The sequence below is a fragment of the Delphinapterus leucas genome, chromosome 13 (assembly GCF_059928025.1).
Source record: "Delphinapterus leucas isolate spDelLeu-1000000601 "Yukka" chromosome 13, BTC_Dleu_Yukka2, whole genome shotgun sequence".
NCBI classification, from domain to species: Eukaryota; Metazoa; Chordata; class Mammalia; order Artiodactyla; family Monodontidae; genus Delphinapterus; species Delphinapterus leucas.
This window is the reverse complement of record NC_143141.1, coordinates 64,315,161-64,331,333: the sequence shown is the minus strand read 5'-3', so window position 1 is coordinate 64,331,333 and position 16,173 is coordinate 64,315,161. Positions and strand designations below refer to the sequence as shown.

The following is a 16,173-nucleotide window of genomic DNA, read 5'->3' as shown; positions in this document are numbered from 1 at the left end:
GCCATTCCAGGACTGAGCCTTTACTCAAATGGCTAGAGTTATGATATCAAGTCTTTGAAAAGCTGAGCTGCTTTGTTTGGTGCTTGGCATCTGGTACATGTAAAACAGCTTGGATCTGATATTTCCTTTCCTCTAAGTAAGAACACATCTCTTGAAAAGGTTTGGTGTAGTCTTGCCAAAGAAGGAAGCAGGAAACTCAAGCCAGCCTAGAGTTTTGTGAGCCACGGAAAACTGGCTAAATTCACCATGAAAATAATTTGGAAACATGAAGTGAGTACAGAATGGCCTCTCCCTAGCCCAGTTCTTCATTCCAGTCTTGGGAATACTATGCATTAATGCATATTTGCTGAAAAACAACGTGATGTTGAAATGTTAACAGTTTATCTGAACCTAGTTCAGAATTGTGATCATCTGACCAAGTATCATGAAGTTTCCCTTTGACCTATCTTTGAAAAATAATGCTTGTAGTGGAATTGGTGACACAAACAAATACTAAACTTTTCTTAAGTGATTAACAGTATACTTTGCATGTGATGAATACATACATTTGAAATGAACCTGTGCTTTTATTAAATTAAGTCTAAAGTGTTAAAAAAGCAATTACTTTGAAAATATCTTATGACACAGAATTTCATTAATTCAAACAGTTATCCCGCCCTTTGATCTGAATTAGTGATGCTCAATTGTATGTAAAATGAAGGGGAAAATGTTAGCCTTATCCTTCAAAAACAGCTCACCCTGGTGCCTACAAGTTCCTAGGAGTTTCCACATATGCACAAACAGCAGATCTTTGCAAAACTCAGAACTCAGTTAATCAGCTGTGATTCTTGGTTTTGTTCAATCACCCCACATTCTTCCCCCTCTTCAAAGGTTCTTTTCTTTTTCTAGTACAGTAAGTCCCCTACATACGAATGAATTCTGTTCTGAGAACACGTTCGTAAGTCCAATTTGTTGGTAAGTCCAGCAAAGTTAGTTCGCACCTTTAAGAGTTCGCAACTCGAAGGTTCGTATGTAGGGGATGTACTACATATTGTAGGTGGATATTTTTGTTCATTTGATTATTTGCTTTTAAAGGTTGAATTTAGAAGTTCTCATACACAGGCCTTAATAAAATTGATGGGAAAAGATTTGGTTTTACACAGCATGAGAGCATTAATTAACTGGAGAATGCCCACTGTGCCAAGAAAGCTGTGCTCAGTGCTGAGGTCAGTGGGACACAGTGCAAGGAAGAAAGACAAAATAGCAATGCAGCGTAGGAGATGATGATGATAAAAGGATCATAATACTGCGGGAGCATGAAGAAGGGAATAATTATCTAGGGAAGCTGAGGAAGATTCGACGAGGAAGTAACAAATGAGCAGCGTCTTCAAGATTGCTTACAAGTCCTTTGTGGGGGAGATAAGTTAAAAGGTCATTCCAACAAGGGGTGTGGGAACCCTGATATGTTAGAGGTTATGCCCTTGATGAGGGCTTAGAGCTGAGGTTATTGGGAGAAATGGCAGGAGCTGAGGCTCCTGGAAAGGATGGGGCTGTCCTTGGAGGACCTTCTAATGCCGTGAAAAGGAATTAGGGGTTTATCTTGTGATCAGTGGTTTGTGGGGTTTTTTGGTTTGTTTGTTTGTTTGTTTAAGGAACATGCTTCCTTTTCGATGAAATCCTTCATCCAAACTGCATAAGACAAAAGAGGGAGATGAAGAGCAGCTCCTGTGTTGTGGAGGGAGGGAGATCTGGGGCTTAGTCTGCTCAGCCCTCTGTGCTCCCTACAAAGAACAATTGGCTATTGAGAGCTCTATGCACAGAAGGGATCCAGTGCTGTTCGCAGGTCTGAAAGGTGCATCTGGCAACACCATTGGGAGTGAAGAGAGACAGAGAGCAGGGAAACCCATCCAGGACCTGTATTCACCCAAGTGATGATAGGGCCTGAAGAAAGCAGGTGCCAGTGGGAATGAATGAGTGGGGGATAGGGCTAAGGTAGGACTGTTGGCTGGTGAATGTAGGAGGAAGGGAAGTGTACATATAGAGCAATCCTGAAGTTTCCTTCCAGCAGCTGTGAGACAGAAGTAATATTTGAGCTCCCAGATCCATTTGACAAGAATGTTTCTTTTAGATTTTAGAATGAGTGGTTTCATCCTAATAAAGGGCTCTGCAGTTAAGTTTGGAATGTGCTGTATTCTCATGAAGAAAGGAAATGCCATGATTAGAGGATTTGTTTTTAAGATCTTTCCTGTTTTGGGATTTGGGAAGATCCAGAAAAGGAGTGAACGGTTGTTTAAACTATCCCCTGGGCCCTCTCTTTTGTTCCTCACATCTAATCCGTGGCAAGTGGGAGACGCAACTCTAGTACTTCCAGCTAAATCCAAGCTACGTCTTTCTGCTGCAAGTGTTTCTTGAGGAGTGCGTAGAAGACATAGGTTACCATTCCTTAAAACAAAAATCTGAGAAACTTCAAAATAGGGCTTATTGTGTGGAAAACTTGTTGGCAGTTTGAGTTTTACAGCCTCCAAAATAAAGTTCTTTGATGGAAAACATTTTCTTAATTTTCATCGGTGAACTCTTGGAATTCACATTTACCAGGAATTATGAACATTTTATTTCCAGAAACAAATGCTGTGACCACCCTTGTCTCCCACTTCTTGTACCCTCTGAGTTAGACCAAGGAGAAAAGTAGCATAAAGCACCTTTGTTTCTTCCTTGGAGGAAGCAATTTCGTATCTATAAAGAGGATATTCTAGCACCAAGGAATAAAGTATTTTCTGTTCGCCCTCTGCTAGTTGGCCAGAATACACGCCAACACTGGGGTATCGTAGCGTGAACAAGAATGCTATTTTGGTCTGTTGTAAAGAACTGTGGAATGCAGATTTTGGATTGTTTCATCACATCCGTCAGCAACCACAAGACAAATGTTATTTCAGAATGAAGACTATGGATATAGAAATACAGAAAACTAAATAAAATGAAGATTATAAAGACTTTTTATAGTTTAATGAGTATGCTTACTACCAAAGCTTTGTCTTTTTTTTTTTAAACCAAATGTTTCTGCACAGTGTTGGGTGTTTGCAAAGTTTGATGAGGGCCAGGTGCAGAGTAAGAATTGAAGAATTCCACTGCTTCTCTCTCCAAACCGTGGTGGGAGAGGGGAGGATAGAATAGTCCATTATGAATAATACCAAACAATCTTCCTTAAAATGAAATAAAGACTCTGTTACCTAGAGAATTCAATAATTTCAGGATAATTAGATTTCTTCCTTGAGAGTTTCTCTGGGGAATATTGTCATTTTCAAAGAAACAATTGTAAGTGCTTTTAACAGTGGCAACACAGTCTCCAGAGAGGGTGGGGCTTCACAAAGTGATCCAAGTGGCCAGCTGATGCTGCTCCTCTCGCCTAGCACACCCTGTGTGTGTAAGTGTACACTTAATCTTTGTGTCTTCCTCTGGACTTTAAGTGGGAAATTTTTGTCACGAATCTCTAGGGTTCTCTTTGTTTACAGAATTAAGTGCTTTTCTATGATTTATATATAGTAGGCATTAAATGTTACCACTATTTCACAGAACTATTAATTTTAATGAGTTAACAATTTTACTTTCCTTAAACAAATAGAAATAATCAAATGGTAAAGAGTATAGGACTAATTCCCCTGGTGCTGGCATATCCCTCCACCTGGTACCCTATTGCCTGAAACTTCATGATTAGAGATTCATTCCTTTAGATTAACCATGGTCCTCTCTCATTTAAACTTTAGATTCCTTGTAAGAAGAATCACATTAAATCTCTTATGTGAACTAATTTAATCCTTAAAATAATTAGAAAGTCTGAAGATATCAAGAGTTCATGAGGATGCAGAACAACAGCAATGCCTATACAATGTGGTTATGAGTGTAGATTGCTTCTACTTTCTAGAACAGTTCAGGAATTTCTACTTCTGACCAAGATGGAGCAATAAGGACTGAAATTACCCGCCTGCCTGAAAAAAACTTGAAAAAATCTGATAAGTTAAATGAAATAATGTTTTTTAAGACAGTGAATATCAGACAATGAAGGACGGTGACCCCTAAGAAATGTGAAACAAACTAGGTGGGCCTTACAATTGTCCCAGCAATTGCCTTGAGAGAGTTTCCAGGCCACAGTACAGGGAGGGGGAACCCAGGAGGAACCCAACGGACTGCCTGAGTGAAGGAGACAGAGTTGAGGGTCTGAGGAGACTCAGGTTCATAGGGCAGAGGGCTGGAGAGCCATGGAATGACTAGGAAAGCTGTTTCTTATGAACTCCCATGGGATACGGAGAGGTGAAGGCATCAGCAGCTCTGATGGCAACAACTGCAGAGACCCCTTTGTGTTCCACCACCTCAGTGCCCTAGGCTCAGCCACGCATACTTAGGCTCCGGCTTTGGCACTGACGCTGCAATGATGGCAGACAGATCCATGGGGCCCTTGCTAAGCAGAAGTAACTGAGGTGGTGGCCTTAAGGGACATCAAGGGATAGAACTGATGTTTTTCTTCCTCAGCAATGACCAGAAATATTGCCACAGCCAAAGGGCTGACACTACATGGGGCCTGTAAGAACCAGTTCTCAGAGTTCGGGAGAGACATCCGGAGACACCTAGAATTATTTTCCGGGAATTTGAGAGGTGGCTAGAATTCTCCCAGAGCAGGTGGGGGCAGGGCCGGAGCAGCCCGGTCCATGGCTGTTCTTACATCCAAGCCAGAGCAGCCTAGGAAGCCTAAACACCCACCCTGGTTCTCAGACTAGAGTCCACAGATGTATTCCTGAGGATTTCTGTATTCTGCCCAGGAATTTATTTTAGGAGTTATCATTTAGATGGTAATCTTAAAAGAAAAACATCAAGTCTCTACTTAATCATCTAAATGACCACTGTCTTAGTTAAGGCTACCATAACAAACTACCATAGACTGGGTGTCTTAAACAACAGGAATTTATTTCTTACAGTTCTGGAGACTGGGAAGTTCAAGATCAAGGTGCTGGTCTATTTAGTTCCTGGTGAGAGCTCTTCTATAGGCTTGAAGGCAGCAACTCCTCTCTGTGTTCTTACTTGGTAGAGAGAGAGAGCGAGCGAGCTCTGGGCTGTCCTCTTCCTATAAGGACACTAATCCAGTCATAGAGGCCCCACCCTCATCACCTCAAGGCACCAGCTCCAAATAGCATCAGATTGGGGGTTAGAGTTTAAATGTACGAATTTTATGGAAGACACAAACATTTAGTCCATAACAGCTTCACAAAAATGATATGCTGTTATTGCTACATTCAGTGCTTACATTTGCAATTTTGTTTTCTGTTCATATTTGCATCACACAGAGGACAATGACATGGCACACTATTTGAAAGTTTTGCAATAGAAAAAAAAGGGTGGTGTGGGGGAATTGAGTTAGCACATGCCCATGTTGGTATAGGCTTGCTGAAGCAGCACTGCTCTGAGAGTAGTGTATTCACATAGGTAGTGGGCAAATGTATTATCCAGAGAGCCTCTTTGTTTACACCAGCTTGCAGTCAGCCAGGATGAAATGCACAATGGAAAAATGTTCTGTTTGATTCACACCATAGTTGTATTAGATTCTCAAGAAATGCATGTTTCAAAAATGCCACAAATATAGCCTCATCTTTGAGCATATAAGGCAGCTTTATATGGTTATCAAGTGGTAGATCATCAAAATTGGCCTTTGAAGATTGCTCATTGGCAGAATTTATTATTATTATTATTAAGTTGGAGGTCTGCTTATCCTGAAGGAGAAAACAAAGCTTTAGAACTTTGTAATTTTTTTGAGTATACTTATCCTGATAAGTACTCTCTACAAAAGCCTGCCAAGATCACAATGTAGAACTGGAACTAAGCCTGTTCCTTTCTGCTCTTAAACCATTTTGGCCATTTAGTTTCACCAAAACAACATCATCAGTTACACTAAATTGCTATTGTTAATAAAAGTGTACTTTTGTAATTCTGTTTGGGTTAACTTTGAAATTTGTTTTGGTTTTATGTCTAAGAACTACAAAGATCAGGACTTTTTACCTAGTTTTATATTTTTATACATTTAATTAATATAATAATAACACCGAGAATCCATAAGAATTTTTTTTCTTTATAAAGGTCTGTTTCTTAAGTTTGGGAGGTACTTGACTAGTAAAATGAACATCTTCTACTATGTATCAAGCTGGTTTTTCTGTTGTTGTTCAGAGTGGAAATTATTTTAGCATAACCCAGATTTATTTCCAGACCTCTTTAAACTAGGACTAAATGTCCTTCAATATCCAAACTCCCAAAGTCAAAGCCTCTTTCTCTCTCAGATGGATTATCTTTTCTCTCGCAGGGTGCCTTTCCTCTTGTTGATTCTGGGACCCCAGGGGGCATGCTGACATGTCCATGCATCGCCCGAAGTTCTCCCTCCACAGCCACATGTGTTTCCAGAGCACTGGCCCTTTTTTCAAATGCCCAAAGCATAGTTAAAACCAGGCTCTGGAGATTAACTGAAAGCCCAGGGATAGTCCAAGAATAACAGAGAGTAACATAGTTAATACCACAAGGGGTTGCACTGGGGGCTCCCAGGCCAGTCTCCAACCTCTGAACTCCCACTCCCCCACCCCCAGCTTCTTGCCTTCTCCCCAGAAGCTCAGAACCCACCACACATCTCCAGGTCTCTCCCCTGGTCTCCTGTTCCCTTCCACACATGGAATGACTGACACCAAAAACCTTCATTTTCTTCATGGGGAGCTCCCACCACTACCCAGAGAGTGACGTCTGCCCTCCAAATTCTGGGTTATCCAGTCTTTACAACACTGTGGATTATTCCAACCGCTCAATTCCTGTCCATATTAAGGGACCAAAATTTTTTTCTAATTCTGTAAGGATACAGTCATCCTAAAAATACATTCCATTTCTATTACAAAACAGAACTTAATAGGATGGGCTGCAGCATCTATATCCGGGTTTATGATAGCTTCACTTTTTTTCCAAGAAAAATAAGAGCACGTGTTTTTTATTTATGCAACCAAAGAGCCCTTTCTGGTTCTTTCCCTCCAAAAAACCAGAAAGTCTGCTCCAAAAGCAGATTGACATCATTTCTAAAATTCCTAAGGTAATGACAATAATAGTTAATAATAATAATAATGATAAAAGTCTCAACTCTGCTGGGTATTACATTAAATAAGGGAAAGTTTGGTTTTTTTTAAGAATGCAAAAATAGAATCAGATATTCAAAATCAGTTTGTGTTTTGTGAGAGGCAATATAATGTAGCAGTGGAACCTGTGAGCTTTGGAGTCAGACTACCTGGGATTTGGGGTCCTGGCTCTCCTACTTGCTAGCTGGGCTAATGGCCCGAGCTCAGTGTGTGCCTCTCCTCATCTGTAAAACAGGGAAGGCAGTATATCCCCCATAGACTTGTTACGAGGATTTAAATGTACAAGTGCTTAAAATATCGCACAGCACGTAATAAGTGCCCAGTGGCGGTGATGGTGATGACGATGGTAGTGGTGGTGATGGCTGGCATTTGGGTCCTCTGCAGGAGGTAAAACCCAGAAGGGGTCCCAATGTGTGCCTCATCCACACCACTGAAAATGAACACGGAGAAGTGGACACTGTCTCCTCTTTCTCCTCTCTCTCCTGCATCCTGAATGTGGCCATGCCAGGTAGAACACAACAGGGGACTCAGAAGAAGCTGTTGTTGTACCAGTCAGCTTTTCCTGAGCCTTACCCTTCTCTGCGGTTACTGTCACAGGTTAACAGGAGCCCAGATGGGTGTGGTTCTCTGTGGTTCTTTGTGCGGGATTATCAGTCAGGGTGAGAGAGGAGGAGTTTCAAGAAAGCCATTGAACTGGGGGGCTCCAGAGCGGCAGCAATTGAAATTACTGTGGGGTGAGGGCACAAGAGGGGAAGGGTGTTCAGGTCATAATGTGAGCAGCTAAAGAACTTTCCTCTAAACTTCTAGAAACAAGGGACTCCTGCTATGGCTGCCCATGTGCGGTGGGCTGGCAGCCCAGGCTCTAAGGGCTTGGCCTTGACTGCTTCTCCAGAGGGCTGCAGAGCTGCTAAACTTCTTTTTTTTAAAAATAAATTTATTTATTTATTTATTTTTGGCTGCGTTGGGTCTTTGTTGCTGCACGGGCTTTCTCTAGTTGCGGCGAGCGGGGGCTACGCTTTGCTGCGGTGCGCGGGCTTCTCATTGCGGTGGCTTCTCTTGTTGCGGAGCATGGGCTCGAGGTGAGTGGGCTTCAGTAGTTGTGGCTCGCGGGCTTCAGTAGTTGTGGCACGTGGGCTCTAGAGCGCACGCTCAATAGTTGTGGTGCATGGGCTTAGTTGCTCCGCGGCATGTGGGATCTTCCCGGACCAGGGCTCGAACCCGTGTCCCTTGCACTGGCAGGTGGATTCTTAACCACTGCTCCACCAGAGGATTCCAAGCTGCTAAACTTCTTATCCATCTCTCTGGAAACTCTTGGTAGGAGGCAGGGATGAGATTTCTGCATCTTGATTTCAGTCCTTTCTGTTTCCCCTTCCCACACTTACTAGTACCTCTAAAAATCTTTTCTGCTGTCAGGTCTCAGAAGCAGGAAGTGAACCCCCAAATCAGAGCCCCTCCTTGGGTCCCCATTATGTTACAGCCCAGTGGACATAAAAGATATTCATGATGAGTTCATGAACGTGGCTACTCATTCAGCCAACAATATTTCACTAGTTAGAAGGGATGAATATCATAAAGGTCCCCAAAAGAACAACCTTAAATAATCCTAAAGTATGTCACTATATTAATGTATAATTATGAAAACAAAAATGGTCAAAATGCTTTGGGGTCTCAAAGTAAAAGGTGTTACCTGAGAGACACTTGCAAATGTACCCTTTATATTAAAGAAATACAAAGGAAATATTAATGGTAGTTTTATGACTATAGAGCAAACTGACATATATTGAGTCTAATGACCCAAATTTATTATTATTATTAAGTTTTGCATAGCGGCTAGCTTATTTTTTATACAAATTATTTAGTATAAACATATTAGGCAGATTGTATTTACCCTATTTACTATTTTCTTTACCTGTAGGTGGAACATCTTGTTTGCTGATGTTTCCCAAACCACTTTTAGGTCATTGTTGTCAAACAAGAGTTGACATGATTAACTTCTCAACTCCCATCTGTGTGAAGCATCAAGGAATAGAAAACCTTGTTTCACCTCCCACCTTGCTTCAAGATTTCCCCTCAGGCTCGGTAGATTCCAATTCATCTCACTGATACTCTCACCCGTAGACTTTATTATTCACTGGAAAGAAAGGTGAATGGGGGATTGGTCTCATCATTCCCTCTCCTTTTCCTCTCTCCTCCCCATCTTCTGAGTGGTGGCAGCTCTAGTTAGATTAAGCTTTGTGTAATTCTGAAGCTCCATTCATAAGAAAAAAATTGAAATCCTGCAGAGCACCAACTAATAATTCAAGAAAAATTGGAAGCTCTATAGATAGTTTTTCTTTTCTCCTTTCTCTTTCTGGAACTATGGGCTGATTGTTTTGCAATGCATAATCTAGTTGATGCCAGTTGATGAAGGGGACAGTTCTTATTTTAGGAAGCTGCCTTCAAGCTTGATGACAAATCATGAGACTCAGTTTGAAATTCCCGTTTTCACATAAGTATTTTAGAGTATGTTTTTTTAAAACTAACCCATGCAAGGTTATTAAATCTATTCAATTTAGGGCTTTCTTTTTTTCCCCCCTCTCATTTGAAACCAAAGGTGTGTTAATTTCCATAGAAAAGAACTAAAATAAAGATGACTAACTGCTTCATATGACTAGCTTTTTACAGGTGACAGAATGTCTTCACATGCTTTTCCTTATTTGGTCCCAATTCTTTGAGGTCGCTCCCATCCTAATTTGACACCCAAGGAAACTGACCTTCAAAGGTGAAGTGCACTGTTTAAGACCACGTGGCTATTAGGTGATGGGTCTGGGATAGAGCTCATCCTTTGACCATGAAGAATTACTCTTAATTTGTGAAGTCGTGTCTGCAGTAATGATGGACTGGCTGCACAGACACAGAAAGTTAGTCAAATCTCTGAATTTGGAACAAACATTGGGAACCTACCCAATGTTTGGGAAGGTTCTACCTTCTACCTTCTGAAGTAGGTAGAAAAACTCGGACTTCCAAAAAGCAATTGTTCACAAACTCAGATCCACAATGTTTCCTACTCTGAAAATATTTCCTCTCAGGTTCCTATTGAGATGTATTGGGAAATGGGTGACATAGCCTCACTCCTTAATTTTTCTTATCTGTGTGTGACAATCTCAGGGAGCAGAAGATGCTTCAGGTCAAGTGCTGGGTTAGGCTGTTTGCCAGGAAAACAATAATGACAAATTACCTTGCAAACTAAGTGTATGCTGAGCTCTCCTGGCAGTGATGAACACAGACCCTGAGGTCACGCAGAATTAATTTGCATCCTGCCTCTGCTGATATTTGCAGTGTGATCTTGGGCAACTCATGTTGCTTTACAAATCCGTTTCCTCACCTGTAGAATGGATATATAAATTCCTACTCTGTTGAATTTTTGTGACTACTAAATGAGATTTTAATGCTAAATAAAACTGATAAAAATTAATGGTTTATCAATGCAAATTCTTCTTCCTGCAATTCGAAGATCTGGTTCTTGAATTTCTCTATTTTCCTCAGATTCCACAATAAGACCAGGATGATTTGAGCTGTAAAAGCTGAAAATGTATTGAATAAGTTGTTACTTCCTGGAATGCTGAGGCCCGTTCTGTTTTGACTACCTTACCTTTCCTTCCCCTGTTAGGCTGCCTCACGAGCAGTGTCCGCTCACACCTAATACCATCTCCTCCCTTTCCCAGGGTGCACAGAGCTGGCAATGAGTAGGCCTTCAAAAATGGTTATTGAATAAATAAACAGGTTCAGGCAGAGTGCTAATTCACATCTCAGACCCTCTCAAGAGGGCTCTGTAACATGGCATGGTTTTACTTATCCGGTTAATCACACTAGGGGACAAGTGTCATTTAAGCCTAATCAGGCTTAGAGGTTGCCACGTCCCACACATTCTCAGCTGTAAGTTCAGACACCATAGTATGTGGCAGCACAAGAACAGTTTCGACCGAGGCTTGGAGAAGGAAGTAGAGTCAGGATTGTTGTCTTCTTTAAACTTTAGGCTTTGCCTCTCAGAGGCAGGAAACAAGGACGACCACATTTAATACACCCAGAGCTTTTACTACCTACCCCAGTTTTTCAAGGTTGTCACCATGATTGATACTGCCAAAGCTGTGTCAGATTTCATTCAATTACTGTTCATTCATTCACCAAATAATTATTGGGCATCTTTTATGTACTAAGCACTATGCTAAGTGTTGCGTATGCAGTACCTAACATTTGAAGAAAGGCACTTTAACGTCTTCTAATCCAGCTATTCAGTCTATTTGAATTGCTTCGTTAATCCATTTTCAGGCTTCAAAAATTAATGGAGAATGATTACAAACCTCTGATAAAGACCCATCTCTTTTGGTGAAGGCTAGGCAGCTCTTTCTCATCCTGGCTGCTCTAAAATGAGAAAGTCTTTCTTGTATTAAGCCCACATGTGTCTCTGGTCCTAGCTCCACCCCTTTGGGGCGAGTGAGAATAGGTTTAATCCCTCTCCATACGTTGTCCTTTCAAAACTGTGAGGTCAGCTATCACATCTCCCTGAGGTTTTGAGAAATGTTTCTTGAAGCCAGCATTCCCAAATCCTTGTGCAGCACCACACATGACATGGACCCCTCTCCATTCTTGAAACAGTCTCCAAATCCCCAAAAATGGAGGACAAAGAGAAAGCAATGGGCCCCCGGTCTGAAACCCAGGTACAAAGGCAATACCCTGAAAGTTTTGTCAACCACATGAAGGGGAATGGGCACATGCAGAGTCTGACAATATCTAACATGTATCAGATGCAGACTTTGGAACAAATGAATTAGTCGGATATTAACTACAAGGAAATGGAATAAAAATAGGAGCATTTAGACAGACCTGCAGGAAAACTTCCCAACCGTGAGCCTGGACTGTGCCAAACCCCAAACATTTGGAAAATAGCTTTAGATGTTCAGCAAATCCCAACCTCGAGCATTTGGGGATGGTTTGTGCTGTTTTAATTGTCCCTGTTTTCATTAGAGTAACTCGACAAGACACTCATTTGCTGAATTTCTTCCAGAGAGAGTAGTTTCTGATCCAACACAATAAGAGCCTGTCCCTTCCTTTTTTTTTTTTTTGCCTCTCTTTCTTGGCCAAAGTTCTTCCCCTCACTGAGGAATGTTTTCATTATCAGGTATGATGGGCATATTGAAGAGGTTGATTTCTATTCAGTTTAAAGTTTCTCTTTAAGAGAAAAAAAACGACCATGCTTCCTCTTGAGTAAAGTAGCTGGCACTTGTGCTGCAAATGTATTAAACGTTTCCAGATTAGATTCCAGCAGAATACAGTCTATCTTTGTGCAGGGGTAATGGGCTACAGCTTCTAGACAGGCCTCTGCTTTCTGCCAGGGAATTCTCTTCTTGGTTCGGGTACAAGGGGCCCTACAACACACAGAGAATGAGGGCTTCAGCATCACAGGGACACATTCTGGGGAGGGCTGGCTGGTATGCCTGGGCCATTTAGACTGCTCTGGAGACTATGATGAGGAGTCTGTCCGATGGCTAAATCTGGTAATACTCACCTTCCAAGAATCAGAAGTCAGTATGTAAGATAAGAGAGCTAACACTCAATTCGGCTAAGCCAACCTCTCAGGACATTTGGTGTGAGCATACTGGTGGCAGAACACCAAGCCTGATGGCAATGCTTCCATGTCACACAGTGCCTATGAAAAGAGAAGTTCTGGCACTGATGAGGGATGCAGTTGGGAGATGGCCTGGCGGCCAGTGACAGAAGATTTGTTTTTCCTTTTAACAAATGAAAGATTCTTTATAATCAGGAATAGGACAGCCTCAGATTTGCCAGCATTTATGCATTTTGCACACACATGAAGAATTGAGAGCCAACTAAATTAAGAAATATTTTGTCCTACAGCCTACTAGGATTCACACCTAACTCAAGCAGAGGATAGCCTCTCAAAAACTGCTAGTTGTCTACTCAACATCCTAATCAGAGAACCCTGATTTTATTAAGGGCTTAACTGATGCAATTGTAAAGCTACATTTCCTAGCATCCCTCACACCAAGGACTAAACTTGTGATATCATTTTGGCCAAGGAGATATAAGCATACATCTGTGGGAGTTTCAGGGAAATTTTTCTTTTTTTTCAGATAAGGGTCACTCTTTCTTTCTTCCATGTTGCTTCCTTTTTCATCTTCCTGTTTCAAACATAGATATGGGGCTGGAAGTATAGCAGTCATCTTGGGACCATGAAAATGAAAGGCATGCACTAAGATGGTAAAGCAGGAAGTTGGAAGGAGCCTGAGACTTGATGATGTATGGATCTGTAGCACTACTGCATCCTTCTGTAACCCCACCACACACACACACACACACACACACACCCCCATCTCAGGAAATGGAACCACCACCATCCCAAAATCTTTGGGAGCTATCCCTTGCTGCCCCTTCCACTCTTCCGTATTCAATCTAGTCTGCGAACTCTACCAGCACAATATATCTCAAATTCATCTACTTTTTATCTGTGCTGCCACTTCTGTAGTGAGCTCATTACCACCTGGAATATTTACAAGAGCCTCTTACTGGGTCCCTCCACAAGTGCCCTGCTTCCTGCAATCCATCTCCAAGCAGCAGCAGAAGTGCTTCCTTAAAACCCATCCTCTGACTACACCACTCATTATGCCCACACTCAAAACCTGTCATGGCTTTCCATTGCATTGAGCATGAAATTAGAACTACTCACGATAGCCCCTGACGCCCCACATGAGCTGGACACTGCCACCTCTCCAGCCTCATCTTTCACTGTTCTTCCGTCTTCCTTCAGTTGCTTAAAACCACTCATTTCTACCTAGAATGCTCTTGCCTTCAGTTCGACTTCACCTCTCCCTTCAGGTCTTAGTTTACGTGTCAGAAATACTTTCTTGTCCACCACACCTAGAGGAAATTCCCCAGCTGTGCTCTCTATCCTGGTTTAGACTTTCCATAATTTATAATGATTGGATTGGTTTTCTTACCTGTATTTATTTGTTTTGAGACTGTAAGCTCCACAAGGATAGGATCAGGTCTTTCTTGTTATCTTTTATACCCATTGTCTAGTCTATTGCCTGCAACCTAGTTAAAGCTCAGTAAGTATTTGTGGAATGAGTGAATGAATTTAATCTGGATATGCTAAAGATACAATGCATATAATTTTTTATTTGGCAGAAATATAATATGCAAATTTCTATGACAATGTTTTTTGAGTCACTATTTAATAATTATATATGTTTATATATATACTTATATATATAATATATAAAACTTGGTTTAACTCTTATTTTTACTTTCTCATTTTTCAGTTGAAGCTTGATTATATAAGAAAACATGATTTGAGCCACAAAAGCATGTTAAAATAAATTGAAATTTAACTTTATGTCATCAAAAAACTTTTATGACATATTTGGAATATTTTTTCCTATTATTCTTATAAAAACTAGTTTCTCTTAATAATTTTGCATTTTGTTTTTAAATGGAAAGACCAGAGAGACATTTTCAGGCTGGAATTTGTAAATCCTTCTTTGCAAATGACATGTGGTTGTTGGGAATATAGACTTACTCCTAGTTATGAGCACAGTCTGTGAAATTAGACAACCTGGGTTCAAATCCAGCTGTTGTTTACTAGCTGTGTGATACTGAGCAAATTGTGTGCCTCGCTTGTGCTTAGTATTCTCAGTTGAACAATCAGGAGATAGTAGTTAACACCCCTCAGAGAGTTGTTGTGAGGTTTCAGTGAGAAAATGCATTGTTAACATTGTCAAAGAGCCTGGAACAGTAAACATTGCATTATTTTATGTACTTGTGTTTGTTTGCTAGGGCTATGATATCAAAGGACCACAGACTGGGTGGCTTAAACAACAAAAATTTGTTTTCTCCCAGTTTGGAGACTAGAAGTTCGAGATCATGGTATGGGTGAGAGTTGGTTTCTTCTGAATCTTCTCTCCTTGGCTGAAAATGGTCATCCTCTACCTGTGTCTTCACACGATTTCCCCCGCATCCATCTGTGTTTATTTCCTTTTCTTATAAGGACGTCGGTAGTCATATTGGATTAGGGCCCATGCTAATAACCTCATTTTACCTTAATTACTTCTTTAAAGACCGTCTCTCGAAATACAATCATATTCTGAGGTATTTGGGGTTAAGACTTCAACATTAGAATTTGGGGGGACACATTTCAGCCCATAACAATATTAATATTATTCCTTCAGATAAGCCAAATCAGATACGGTGTCTATAGTTTCTTTTTTCAACATTGGTTTTTGAAGTACTGCAGAGTTCTTAATGAGAGTTTTGCAGAGGTGAATACGAAGAACAAATCCAGTAAACAACATCATGAGGCAAAGTTTCAGAATGAGTAATTACATTTATGTTCTTCATTAACTTGTTTTTAACATGAGAGCTCCTTATGCTTCCTGTATTTATCCAATCATCTATTATGATATACTTACATGAGACTAAGAATAAATACAACTGTAAACTGTGTTTGATGGTCAAACCTACCCTGAAAGTGGTTGATGTGCTGAGCTGGGCACTGAAGGAAAGCTAAGACATAAACATCCTTCCTTGATGCCCATCAGCCAACCACTAGGGCCTCTCAACATCTATGTGGACACTCTGACCCATTTCAATAAAAGGTAAAGATACCTTATTAAAAGTTATCTTATTAACTTTTAAAAAATAAAAATGGAAAACAGATCCCAGATTTATCATTAATGATGTAGACATCCTGAAACACCAACACCAATCTTTGAGATTTTACTATCCATCTGTTAAGAAGTTCTAATCTAGACTAAAACTTCTAGCAACGGAGAATTCTTTGCAACACATACTGGAAAGTTGAGCAAGGAGTGTGTGTACTGGAATTCCTGGTCTTGAATCCTATCCTGCCATTTGTTAGCTGTTTAATGATAATCACATAATTTACCCTTTCAGAATCTCAAATTTCCTGAGATGTAAAATGGCGAAAACAATATGTATTTCTCTCCTACCTCCAGAACTCTTATAAGGATCAAGGAATATAATGAAGCAC

General features: G+C 40.7%; 2 long non-coding RNA genes across 4 annotated transcripts in view; one reads left to right on the top strand and one right to left on the bottom strand.

Annotated features, from left to right (window-relative positions):
• LOC111174873 (uncharacterized) overlaps positions 1-5,381 on the bottom strand; it is a 61,455-nt gene extending 56,074 nt beyond the window's left edge. Inside the window, exon 1 of the long non-coding RNA XR_002644583.2 lies at positions 4,945-5,381. This is a non-coding gene — a long non-coding RNA (uncharacterized LOC111174873). The remainder of the gene's footprint in view (positions 1-4,944) is intronic.
• Positions 1-16,173, top strand: part of LOC149747775 (uncharacterized) — an 89,453-nt gene that overhangs the window by 14,473 nt on the left and 58,807 nt on the right. Inside the window, exon 1 of one of the 3 annotated variants that reach the window (XR_016395471.1) lies at positions 1-16,173. This exon is cut by the window's left edge and continues 14,473 nt beyond it. The exons of the other annotated variants lie outside the window; for them this stretch is intronic. This is a non-coding gene — a long non-coding RNA (uncharacterized LOC149747775). 3 annotated transcript variants of the gene reach the window in all.